The sequence below is a fragment of the Euphorbia lathyris genome, chromosome 3 (genome assembly GCF_963576675.1).
Source record: "Euphorbia lathyris chromosome 3, ddEupLath1.1, whole genome shotgun sequence".
Lineage (NCBI taxonomy): Eukaryota > Viridiplantae > Streptophyta > Magnoliopsida > Malpighiales > Euphorbiaceae > Euphorbia > Euphorbia lathyris.
In genome coordinates, this window is record NC_088912.1 from 9,099 (window position 1) to 21,816 (window position 12,718).

At 32.5% G+C, this 12,718-nt stretch overlaps 1 pseudogene; it reads left to right on the top strand.

Annotated features, from left to right (window-relative positions):
* The first annotated feature begins 776 nt into the window (after positions 1–776).
* On the top strand, positions 777–3,693 carry LOC136221937 (tRNA dimethylallyltransferase 2-like; annotated as a pseudogene).
* The last annotated feature ends 9,025 nt before the right edge of the window (positions 3,694–12,718 follow it).

Here is a 12,718-nt window from a genome sequence, read left to right on the forward strand (position 1 = left end):
TAAATGTTCCACTCTCACTATTATAAATATTCAAAAGTTTTTTTTATGGTAGGAATATTCAAATTTTAAAGTATATAATAGATGTTTATGTTAAAAAATTAGAATTATTATATATATATATATATATATATATTCTGTTTTATTTAATATTTTAGATAAAATTAAATTAAAAAATTATTTTTTTATTGTGACAGAATGAGTAAAATAGTCTCTAAAACCGTCAATGCACTATGCTGAAATAATTTTCGTCTCGCATTCTGTCAAGCATAATAGCAGGAATTCTCCCACCTGTTCATTTTGACCTAAAATTTCATTATGTATCAACTTTCGTCTCAAGCTTTCCACGTAACCCTTAGTGATGGAATTCCATCAACAACTTGTGACGGAAATAATTTCGTCACAAAATACCATTTTTGACAATTTTCTAATAGTGTACGTTTGAATATCGATTTAGCCTTCAACTTGATATTTAGTGTTGAATCGTTCCAAAATAACACGTGTCAGACGACAGTAAGCCTCGTGATAGTTTTATTTTCTTCTGGATGATAATTAAAAACCATCATCTGAAGCTGTTTTTTGGCATAGTGTATCTTTAATTTATTTCTAGTGTCAACAAAGTCATATGATCTGATCTGATGCAAAGTTTGGAAAACTGACGTGGAAAGTTAGTTATGAGTCGAATTTTCTACATCATCAAGTATTGCTTCTAATTTATGCTATGGTGGAACACCAAAAAACAAGTATAAAAACTTTAAGAACTATGCATATAAGAAAAAATGAATGATTATTTTTTTCCGAATTGCCGAAAATTCCTACAGAAGCATGGTATTGTTGTTATTGCAAGTGCAATTGTGGTACTAAAGGGCCTAATGATCAGACTGGGTCAAAGTTGGCTTGTGACGCGCCAAATCATTAAGTACTAAAATAATCTTTTTGTTTTGTTAAAGAATTTGATGTTCATTGAAATCGAAAAGCTAAACTATAGGGACAAATTATTTCCACTATATTTTAGCTTTAAAAAACATCAAATTCTTTAACAAAACAAAAGGACCAAGAGAATTGCCGTTAAGAAAAAACCATATCCTCTCTCATCAAGAAATGGTAGCTAAAACAAGACTACTCAAGTAAATTGCGTTTTGGAATACTATCCGCAAAAGTACCATCTTTTGCATCTAATCGCTCCCATCATAGTAATATTAATCCAAGTCCACTCCTCTTGTTCCTTTCATTCTAAAGAGTTGTTTAAATTATTCATTAAAATATGAAGTGTTAGATCTAATTGATTCTTGCCTGTATTAGCTAGAGTGACATGAACAAATTTTTCTTCTTGGATTTTGAAATCAAATAGTGGTTGCAGAGAAACGGTTTATAACTTTGCAACCAATTTAGTGGTTGCAAATATTGCCACCATAAAGCTAGATATGGTTTCAAAGATATACCTATATGGCCCCTCAACTTTGGTGTTTGTGACATGATGACCCCTTAACTTCAAAATTGGACATAAAACTTTGTGAACTTTGACTTATACTAACATAAAATTCCATATGCGCATTGACCAATGTAAATGTCAATTGACTGCGTGAAATGTTGGTGTTTCACACTCCTTTACTAATGATGGCCCCTAAATGTTTAGGTTACTAGCACGATGACCAATCAAAAAGTGATTTGTTGGTATTTCACGTGGTTAAATGGTATTTACACTTGTAAGAGGACTTTTATGTTAGTATATGTCAAAATTCACGGACTTCTATGTCTGGATTTGAAGTTCAGGACCATCATCCCCTTAGTAACGCCAAAGTTGAGGAGCCATGAGTGCAAATTTACCCTAATTATATGTGATATAAATGCAATAAGAATTATTGTGTCAAACAAGTCGCGTCAAATGGGTTATCTCTGTAAATCGTGTTGTCATGTCATATATTGACAGAACTGGGGTCGGATTGACAATTGCAGATTCCGTTACTGTTTCATTTGTGTTGATGCTGCTATCCCGGTATTCCATCAGTACGTTGGACAAAGCGTAGATAGCATGATCAATGCTGGATTACTCAGTGAAGTTAATGAAATTTTCAATCCTTATGCTGTTTGCACTCGAGGTTTGCGGCAAGCGATCGGCGTAAGGGAGTTTGAGGATTTTCTGAAACTTCACCTCTTGAAAAACAGGATTCATAAGGCAAGTGATTCTAGCAATGAATGGTGCGAAATGGTGTCAGCAAACAATAACGAGATGCTAAAAGATAATGCGAGGGAGATGTTGTTTTCCTCCGATGATAAACTCAAGAATGTTTTAGTTGAAACAATTGAGAAAGTGAATTTGAACACCTGAAGGTTTGTTGGTCGTCAAGTAAGTTCACATGTCAGATTTTAGGTTTTAATTATTTTATACAAATTCGTTTTATTTATTTATTTATCTGGATTCTGCTCCAGTCCCAATCAATAATAAATGTGGAATCTTTAATAAGAGAAGCATTTTCCTTTTACAGAAGAGGAGACTTAGTCGGCTTCGAACATTGTTTGGATGGAATATACAATATGTTGATTCTACTGAATCCATTTCAAGTACAGCCTTTCTTTTTCCTATTTGTTTATAGGGAAAATGACACATTTGCGGTGGTTATCCATGGTATTTCCAGAACTAGAGGAGATGGGAAAATATTTCTGGCTTTGGGGTGAATTTGATCATCTCATTGGTATTATTGGCGGACATAATACATTCATCAATATAATAATGTGTGGAGTCAGATAATCTCTGACTCCACTGCTCAAGCGGGTGGAGGAGAATATCTTCCCCCCATTTGCCTTTGCGACAGGCGCACCCTATAATATAAACTTAATTTCATTTAAATTAAAAGTATCAATTACATAATAAATTTTTATTTTTGTTATGGGAAAAAAAATTAAACTTTAGCAGTAAGGAAAAGAAATGAAGAAGGAAGTGGAGGATCGGTACAGTCCGCCTTTCATACAAGCGGCTGAGTTTATATGGCCTTCTTGAAGGGCGGATTATAGTTTTAGAATCTCCTTTTTCTCCATCTGCCAATTTGAATCATGGACGAATATACACGCCTAAGAGACTGATGGGTGAAGCTAAAAACACCAGATTTTCAGAAATACTTTTAACTCTGCCATAACCGAAGAAATAGTTTGCTAATAACCATAAATGTGTCATTTTCCCAATTTGTTTATAAATCAGATATATATTTTTAGCATTAAATCATTTTCTTGCCCTGAATCACATAAGTGGCTATTTTGTTTTTGTTACAGGCAAATCAGATGAATCATGGGCTGCACAAGTGGTTGGACCAGCTGTGGAAATCATAACTTCTTTTCTTCAGGGTGATTCGAGTTCAGTTTGTGACAGCATTGGAAAGAAATTGATCGAAAGGAACCTTTGGACCCAATATGTGTGTAAGGTCAGCATTTTGAAGTTTATTCGTGTTATATGATTTATATATTCCATCGTGATGACAAAAATGCTAATTGTGTGCATCTCAGATTTTCTAACTCTTTTAGCATGAAGGTTCGAAGTCTTAATTCGTTCTTTTTTCTTTTTATTGGCAGGCTTGCAGTAACCAGGTTCTTAGAGGAGCTTACTAGTGGGAACAACATAAACAGGGTCGAAGCCATCGAAAACGTGTTTCTTCGATTCGAAAGTCACAAGGAGCGAATCCTTCAGCTGTATCTAATGACTGAGTTCGAGGATCTGGATTGATGAAATCGAATGCTCTCAACGGCTTCCATTCATGATTCGTGTATAGAATGAAAAGCTAGCTGATCGAGGAAGGTACGAAACAGAAGACTTACATTTAGTATCATATAATATATAATTACTTTTTTGGTAATGGAAAATGTGCTCAATAGATGAGAAAAGAGGAACTAATTGAAAACCATAAGTTTGGAGCTTTCTTTACAAAGATTGCATGACGTTATTTTCTTTCAGTAAAATCACTAAATTTTATATTTTATTTCACTAAAGTGTGTCTACGCAATTCGTGTACCAAAAGAAGAACTAATAGATCTCCCGCCAAACTTATTGAGTGTTTGAATTGCTTTGTCTAATGCCTGATTACTAATCTGACTTTCTTTCTATCTCCCAAATTGTTATAATTGCTATCAATTGATAATCGAGGTTTTTTCGTTGTTCCTTCGAAAAGGAGAGTTTCTGATATAGGAGCATCCTTTAAGAAGGATTTAGCTCCAGATTTATATCCAATCACATATCATCAACCACACTTATTTCTACTGAGATTGAAAGCTTTTTTTTAATCATAATTTATCAGCTCAACCAGTACAAACATGTTATGATTTGTGATTTCGGATGGTTTTCACAATAACGTGATGTCATGGCTTTTAGATTCACTCTATAAATTATTTTGTAAAAAGGTTAAGAAAGTTTGTTAGCTTCCAACACTGTCGAGATTGGTTGTAAATGTCACACTTGGGTAGTTGATTACTAATAGCTTTAAAGAGATGCATGTAGTCTAAAATGGAAAAAAAAGTTCAAATATTGCCTATTATAAAACTATAGAAGATAGTTTTAGTTACCAGAAAAATACATAAAACCATGTTGAGCAATGCATATCTAATATAATTGTAATTATGTATATATAATATATCATCCAATGGTGAAAACACACAAAGTAAGGTTTACTTTGTCAAAAATAAAGTAAGCATAGTGTCTATCATATTAGAAGAAAAAACAGCATAATTTGATGGTTAAAACTTGTTTCTTTTACATGCATCTAGTATTAGAAAAAAAAATATATATGGTTTCACTTTCACACATATTTACAAGTATAAATTAATGTATTATTTTTTCGAAAAAAATGATATTCTTTACATTGTTTTTATTTTTAAAAAAATCAATACAAATGAATAGAGTTTTTATGTGGAAACAATTTCTCATAATATAAAAAAATTGACCACTAAACATTTTTTGAGGAAAATAAAATTGGTCACAATTTTTTTAAGCGCTCCCTTTTAAGTGTTTTTATTTTCATTAATTGGACATTAAGTTATTCATAAAAAAAAATTGGACATTAAGTTGAAGAAACTTAAACGTTATAGAAGAGTGATTGATTAAATATTATTTTGAAGAAACTTGAACGTAATTAATTTGAAAAAACTGAAATGTTAATGAGACAAATATAAAAGAATTAATAAAAATATTGATTTGATTGTTTGACATGTCAGCAAATTTGCTAGTCAAAAGTTTTAGTGTTGATTTGATTGTTTGACACCTCACCAAATATAAAAGCTGAATGTCAATTAAGGTTAACTTAAGTGGTTAAGAGCCTTAAGTTTTGATTTTGATTTCGAGTTCGAGTTCTAACAGAAAGCTTTAATTGGGAGGTGCCTGACGAGTCTCGAACCAAAAAATCAGATAAACTGTAAAAAAAAAATAATATAAAAGCGTAATGATGCAACTTCTATATATATAATAAAATAAATTACACATTTCTAGATGTTTTTGAGAATCATTGAACTTGACTTTGAAGCATTGGTGGAATAAAACCTTAACAATGCTGTAATTTTTTGATATGACAACTCAATCTTTAGATACAATTCGTTTTAAACAATCGATCTGTTTGACACAATTATTATTATTATATATTGTCACAAAAATACATAAATGTACATTACGAAATTATGTCAAGATAATCCATTTTGACGCATCTTGCTCTTGAACTTGGTCCCAAAAGTCGTTGATCTCCTGAACATATAAAAGACCATGTTAGTCCTCGAACCATACTTAAAATAACTTATTCACCCCTTAAATTTGTTTACAATAACTTATTAACCACCTAAACCTTAAGTAATATATATTTCAATTTGTTGAAATCCTCTCTTTTTTGCAACGTAGATGCATGGGATAAATGTCAGTTTAACCAAGTTTAAAGATTAATGAAATACTTATAACCAATTGTAGATTCATGAGATAAATGTGACATTTACAATCAATCGAGGCAGTGTTGGAAGCTACCAAAATTTCGTAACCTTTTTATGAAACAATTTACAAAGTGAATCTAAAAGCCAAGACATCGCCTGTGAAAACCATCCGATATCACTATGTGTTTTTGAATCACAAGCAAAGACTTTTTCTATAATCGTATATTATATATGATAATTGGACTTTAAAATACATATACAAATCAATCTTCTTTTTGTATTGAATTCCTTGAAAAAAGCATTTATTTTGTTAGGTTTTTAATAAAAACTTTTTATACATATTGTCTTTCTACTTGGGCTAAAGAATGTTGGACGAAGAAGACTTAGGGGGTGTTTGGTAGCTGCTTTTCGACCTCTTGTTTGCCTTTTTACTTTGAAAAGGAGAGTTTAAGGTGTTTGGTTAGACACCTTCTGTTTGCCTTTTGTAGCCGAAAAGTAGCTTTTTATAAAAGCAGGGAATCCCTGCTTTTTGGAACAGCAGCCTTTTCAAACAGCAAATAGCAAACCGTAACAGCAAACAGCAGGTAAACCAAACGGACCCTTAGTTGTTTTGGGCTTTTAAAACTTCTATTTAGGTTTTTTTTTTAAAACAAGGTAAATTTTAGGGGAAAAGTACAAAAATAAACCTTGTGGTTACATCTGTTTTCGAACAACACTCATGTGGTTTAAAAGTTTACAAAGTGGTACCTTGAGGTTCATTCCGTTAGCAAACACATACCAAATTGACTAACGGTGTTAAAAGTCAAAGGAAAAAGAGTTACTTTAGTCCTTATATTTATTTATTTTATAAATTAACCTCCTTTATTATCTAATTATCACAAACAAACCCCAAAATAAAAAATAAAAATAAAAACACTTAAAAATGGAGCGTATAAAAAATTAGTGGCGAATTATTTTTCCTTAAAAAATGTTTACTCGTCAATTTTTTATATTGTTGAGAATTATTTCCAGACAAAAACACTATTCATTTGTAGTGATTTTAAAAGAAACAACAATGTAAAGATTATTACTTCTTTTTCAAGAAAATAATACATTAATTTGTACTTATAAATATGTGTGAAAGTGGAACCATATATTTTTTTTTCTAATATTAGATTTGTGTGGAAGAAACAAGTTTTAACCCGCAAATTATGCTCTCTTTTTTCTAATATTTGGTAAATTGCTCAACATGGTTTTATGTATTTTTCAAGTGACTAAAACTATCTATAGTTTTATATTTGAACTTTTTTTCCATTTTAGACTGCATGCACCTCCTTAAAGCTTATTAGTAATCAACTACCCGACTGTGATACTTATGTATTTCAACCAATCTCGATAGTGTTGGAAGCTACCAAAATTTCGTAACCTTTTTACGAAACAATTTAACAATGGATCTAAAAGCCATGATTCACATTAATGTGAAAACTACCTGAAATCACAACCCATAACATGTTTCTACTAGTTGAGCTGATAAATTATAGTAAGTGTCGATAATGCATATGCAATTACGTATAAATCTGGAGCTAAATCCTTCTTCTTAGAGGATGCTCCTATATCAGATACACTAATTTACGAAACAACAAAAAAACCTCAATTGTCAGTTGATACCGATTATGATTTTGGGAGATAGAAAGAAAGTCGGATTAAGAATCAGGCATTAGACAAAGCAAGTCAAACACTCAATAAGTTTGACGGAAGATCTATTAGTTCATCTTTTGCTACACGAATTACGTCACACTTTACATAAATAAAATAAAAAATCTATTGATTTTATTGAAAGAAAATAGCGTTCTACAACCTTCGTAAAGAAAGGCACAAACTTGTTGTCTTTCAATTAGTTCCCTTTTTTTCATCTATTGAGCACATTTTCTATTACCAATACATGATACTAAATGCAAGTCTCTGTTTCTTACCTTCCTCGATCAGCTAGCTTTTCATTCTATACACAAATTGTGAATGGAAGTCGTTGAGAGCATTCGAGTTCATTGATCCAGATCCTCGAACTCAGTCATTAGATACAGCTGAACGATTCGCTCCTCGTGACTTTCGAATTGAAGAAAGTGGTTTTCGATGGCTTCGACCCAGTTTATGTTGTTCCCACTCGTGAGCTCCTCTAAGAACCCGGTCACTGCAAGCCTGCTAATAAAAAGAGAAAATGACGAATTCAGACTTCGAACCTTTTGAGACGCACACAATTAACATTTCTGTGTGCACGTGGAATATATAAATCACATAACACGAATAAACTTCAAGATGCTGACCTTACACACATATTGTGTTGAATCACGAACTCATAAAATAGGAACAGACCGAACAAAAATTAAATGGGCAGAGTCGCGGACAATGTCTCTTTCTTTAAGACGTTCGCGGAACTGCCGGAAATTAACAAACAGTATGAACTTCGGTCGCCTCCAGGATAAAACAGCCCTCTTAATTACGATTTTGTATTGCACCGTACAAAAATCGTTTCTATAATACACTCTCTGTAACTTGCTCAGTTTTTGTAATCGTAAAGGAGAAAGAATGAATTCAAATTGTGATTTTCTGTGAGCCAGACTCACCTATTTATACAGGAAGGAAAGAGCTGTTGAGCTCTGATTACATGGAGAAGTTGAAGGAGGAAAATCAGGAAGACTGGGTTGGTGAAGACACGTTCAGAGCAAAAGAGACGTTATTAATAACGTTCACAAAGACTGAATCAGAATGTAAATAATTAAATAAAAAAATTATTTCCAAAATTAATAAAAAATAATAATAAAAATATTATTAATTTTTTTTAATAAAAAAATATACATTTTACACCACACCAACCCAACCCGGCCCAGCCCGGTTCGGTCGGACGGACGGCGCGCGTGTGGTGGTCAACCAAGGAGATAGGTCCTCACCCTTTCACAAAAGTGGGTACCCCTTGGGGCACACCCCAAGCATGTGAGGACCTTCTTTATAAACATCTCCACCAAGTGCTTTGAAAGCAATGTGGGATGTTTTTCACTTGAAAAAACATAAAGACACTTGAGTGGGCTTTATTTCATAAATTATAACTTGGGCTAAGCCCAACAATCCCCCACTAGAATTTTTGAAATCGTTTTACTGAGCAGTTACATAAGGTCAGACATAAACAGAGGTATCTTTCGATTTGAACCTTTGCGTAGTGAGTATAGTTCAGATTTTACTAGAGTGACTCGTAGTCTTGAACTCTATCTCTGATGTATATCACGCCATAACCTTTTCAGAGTGTAGTTCTAGTAGCCCGTGCGTTTATGGCCATGCACGTCTATCCCGGTTTAATGAATGCTCTAGAGTTTTTCCCTAAACTCATAGGAAGCGGCTTCACTTCCACATTCATATAGGTGAGTCTATCAAAAGTACTCCTGTAGCTATGCACTTCACTCCAAATGGAGTATAGACTTCATTAAGAGTTTTTATTATCTCAACCTCAAATCGCTTCAGGATATTCATGCTTCAAATTGCATAATCTGACTCATATTACAACACAACTTAGGGGGACCATCTTTTGCATCATGTGCAAAAGTAGCATCTTTTGCATCTAATCCCTCCCATCATAGTAATATTAATCCAAGTCCACTCCTCTTGTTCCTTTCATTCTAAAGAGTTGTTTAAATTATTCATTAAAATATAAAGTGTTAGATCTAATTGATTCTTGCGTGTATTAGCTAGAGTGACATGAACAAATTTTTCTTCTTGGACTTTGAAATCAAATAGTGGTTGCAGAGAAACGGTTTATAACTTTGCAAACAATTTAGTGGTTGCAAATATTGCCACCATAAAGCTAGACATGGTTTCAAAGATATACCAATATGGCCCCTCAACTTTGGTGTTTGTGACATGATGACCCTGAACTTCAAAATTGGACATAAAACTTTGTGAACTTTGACTTATACTAACATAAAATTCCACATGCGCATTGACCAATGTAAATGCCAATTGACTGCGTGAAATGTTGGTGTTTCACACTCCTTTACTAATGATGGCCCCTAAATGTTTAGGTTACTAGCACGATGACCAATCAAAAAGTGATTTGCTGGTATTTCACGTGGTTAAATGGTATTTACACTTGTAAGAGGACTTTTATGTTAGTATATGTCAAAATTCAGGGACTTCTATGTCTGGATTTGAAGTTCAGGACCATCATCCTGTTAGTAATGCCAAAGTTGAGGAGCCATGAGTGCAAATTTACCCTAATTATATGTGATATAAATGCAATAAGAAACTTAAGAATCATTTTCAAAATATACTTTTACATTTAGAATAGGTCAAAAATCACTTATAATTTCCAATTACCAAATCTTTTTTCCGTGCTTTTTACCAAAACGAGTTTGAAACTTGAAAAATTACTCCAACTCTAATATGTTAACTTTTAATTTGTCTAACCTCACAAATTAACACCATAATTGGACATTCAAACCAAAATCTGGCATACCACAACTTCTTTATCCTTTCAAAATTGGCAACTCGGGTGCCTAAACATTCACAAGCACAAAAACAAACCTATATCTACATGTACAAAATGGTATTAGAAGACGACTTGGACAATCGTGGCGGTATCCAATCCTCGCCTAGTGCTGAACACTTCCCTCAATACCTCGTACTTCTTCGCCTAAAAACATTAAAACATTTGAAAATATGAAACAAAAATCTCAGTAAGAAACTATCAACTACAGAAACTAGTTTTTACTCAAAATAGCTATATGTATACATTTGTGAAAACATTTAATCCAAAACAAACCTTAAACTTATTAACTTGTAAACAACATCCAACTAAAACAGAGTTATAATCAATAACCTCAAATCAAACTTAACCGAAACGTAACGATTTTTGTATAAACATTTACTAAAAACCAAAATTTGAATCAAATTCAACATCATATCCATCACTGAGTATCCCATCGTAAATCAATCCATAATACACAAACATAATCGAGACGTCTCTTTAACCATGTCTAATCCCGTATTGGTCTTACCCAACACTTCGCTGCCAATACCCGACTCGATCTTTAGACTGTGTACACAGGTCATGTTCCTCACTGAACATGGTCTTCAAATATCAAACCACTCGTCCGGACTACTCCGGATTGATACAAACTTTACCCAAAATCCAACCAAATTTCAATTGTATACACTTTCTCATCAATAGGTCAAACTTTGCTACAATCCTCCATAAATCAAAATCCAACATTAACTGAACCAAAATAGCAATTGAACCCCTGAAAAAAACCAATTTAACACCAATTGAACCAAAATATCATTTAACCCTTAAAGAAATTCAATTCAACATAATTGAACTTAACTAAACCGAAATAGTAATTAAACCTCTACAGAAATCCAATTGAACCAAAATAGCATTAAAACCCTTTAAGAAATTCAATTCAACATCAATTGAACTTAAGTGCACCAAAATAGTACTTAAAACCCTAAAGAAATCCAATTGAACACTAATTGAACCAAAACAACATTATAACCCTTAAAGAAATTCAACTCAATCAATTGAACCCAAATAACGCTTTCACCTTTAAGAAAACCAATTCAACACCAATTGAACTAAATAACCATTAAACTCTTAAGCAAAACCAATTCAACATAAATTTAACTAAATAACAATTAAACTCTTAAGAAAACCAATTCAACATCAAAGTATGAATCAAAATTGTCCAAAATTACCATTGTAAACTCATTTCCTTCAAACTTGAGCACAAACTCAAATCAACAACCAATACTCAAATCATTTCTAGGAAAACCCTTAGGAGATAACTTCATGGAGATTTATAACTCAATATATATATATATTTATACATGCAACCCAAAAACTAGTTGGTAGTTACTTACCTTAGCCTAATTTTGAGAATAACACCACAAAACCCTAAATCTTCCTCACAATCTGCCTAGCCCGTATTCTCTGCACACACACCTCCAAATCAAAATCCCTCCGGTCAGAAGTTGGTTCTATGTGTCTAGAGTCTCCAGTAAAAATGTGAGGTCATTTCGACGGTTAGATCTCCGGAAACACCCAAAACGGTGGAGCTGCCCTGTTTTGGTGGGTGGTGGAAGGTGGAGAGAGAATGGAGGAGAAGGATGTAGAAGCTAATGCATTGTATCTAAATGATCCAAATACTGAAAATAAGGCTTTATATAGCCCAATATAATAATTATAAAATATTATTTTTGGTCCCTCAAAATCTAATTTCTTTTAAAATTCACTCTAAAGTTATAATTACTTCTAAAAATATTCAATTACCCTCTAAATTATACCTATAATATCCAATTAATCGACCAATCCTAAAACGAATATAATATAACTTAGGGTTCGGGGTATAATAAATAAAAAATTAAGGACACGGACGTGACAATAATGATATTAATATTTTCTTTTAAAATATTTTAAATTTACAAACATACCTTTATAATTGCTTGATAATAATGTTTGGAAGTTGTTGTTGTCATAATCTATTGTCCATTTTGACATGTTTGCAATGTTCATTCCTTCCCGTTCTTCTATAATATTTTTTCTGTATAATCTTGCAATTTTAAAATATTTACTATACTTTTATGGTGATGTTTTTTCAATCAAATTCTGGCTCTCCTTAAAATTCTTTTTATCATGCTTTCTAAAATCTTTGATAAATCTATAAGCAAAAGTGCAATTTAGTTTGGATACTAGTCTAGGAAAAAATTGAGTTGAAGTAGAAAAAGTAAAGTAGATGGTTGGAGATGGCCTAACAACCTATTTGTTAACTTTTAAATCACATAGTTTATGTTTCAAAATGGCTCAAAC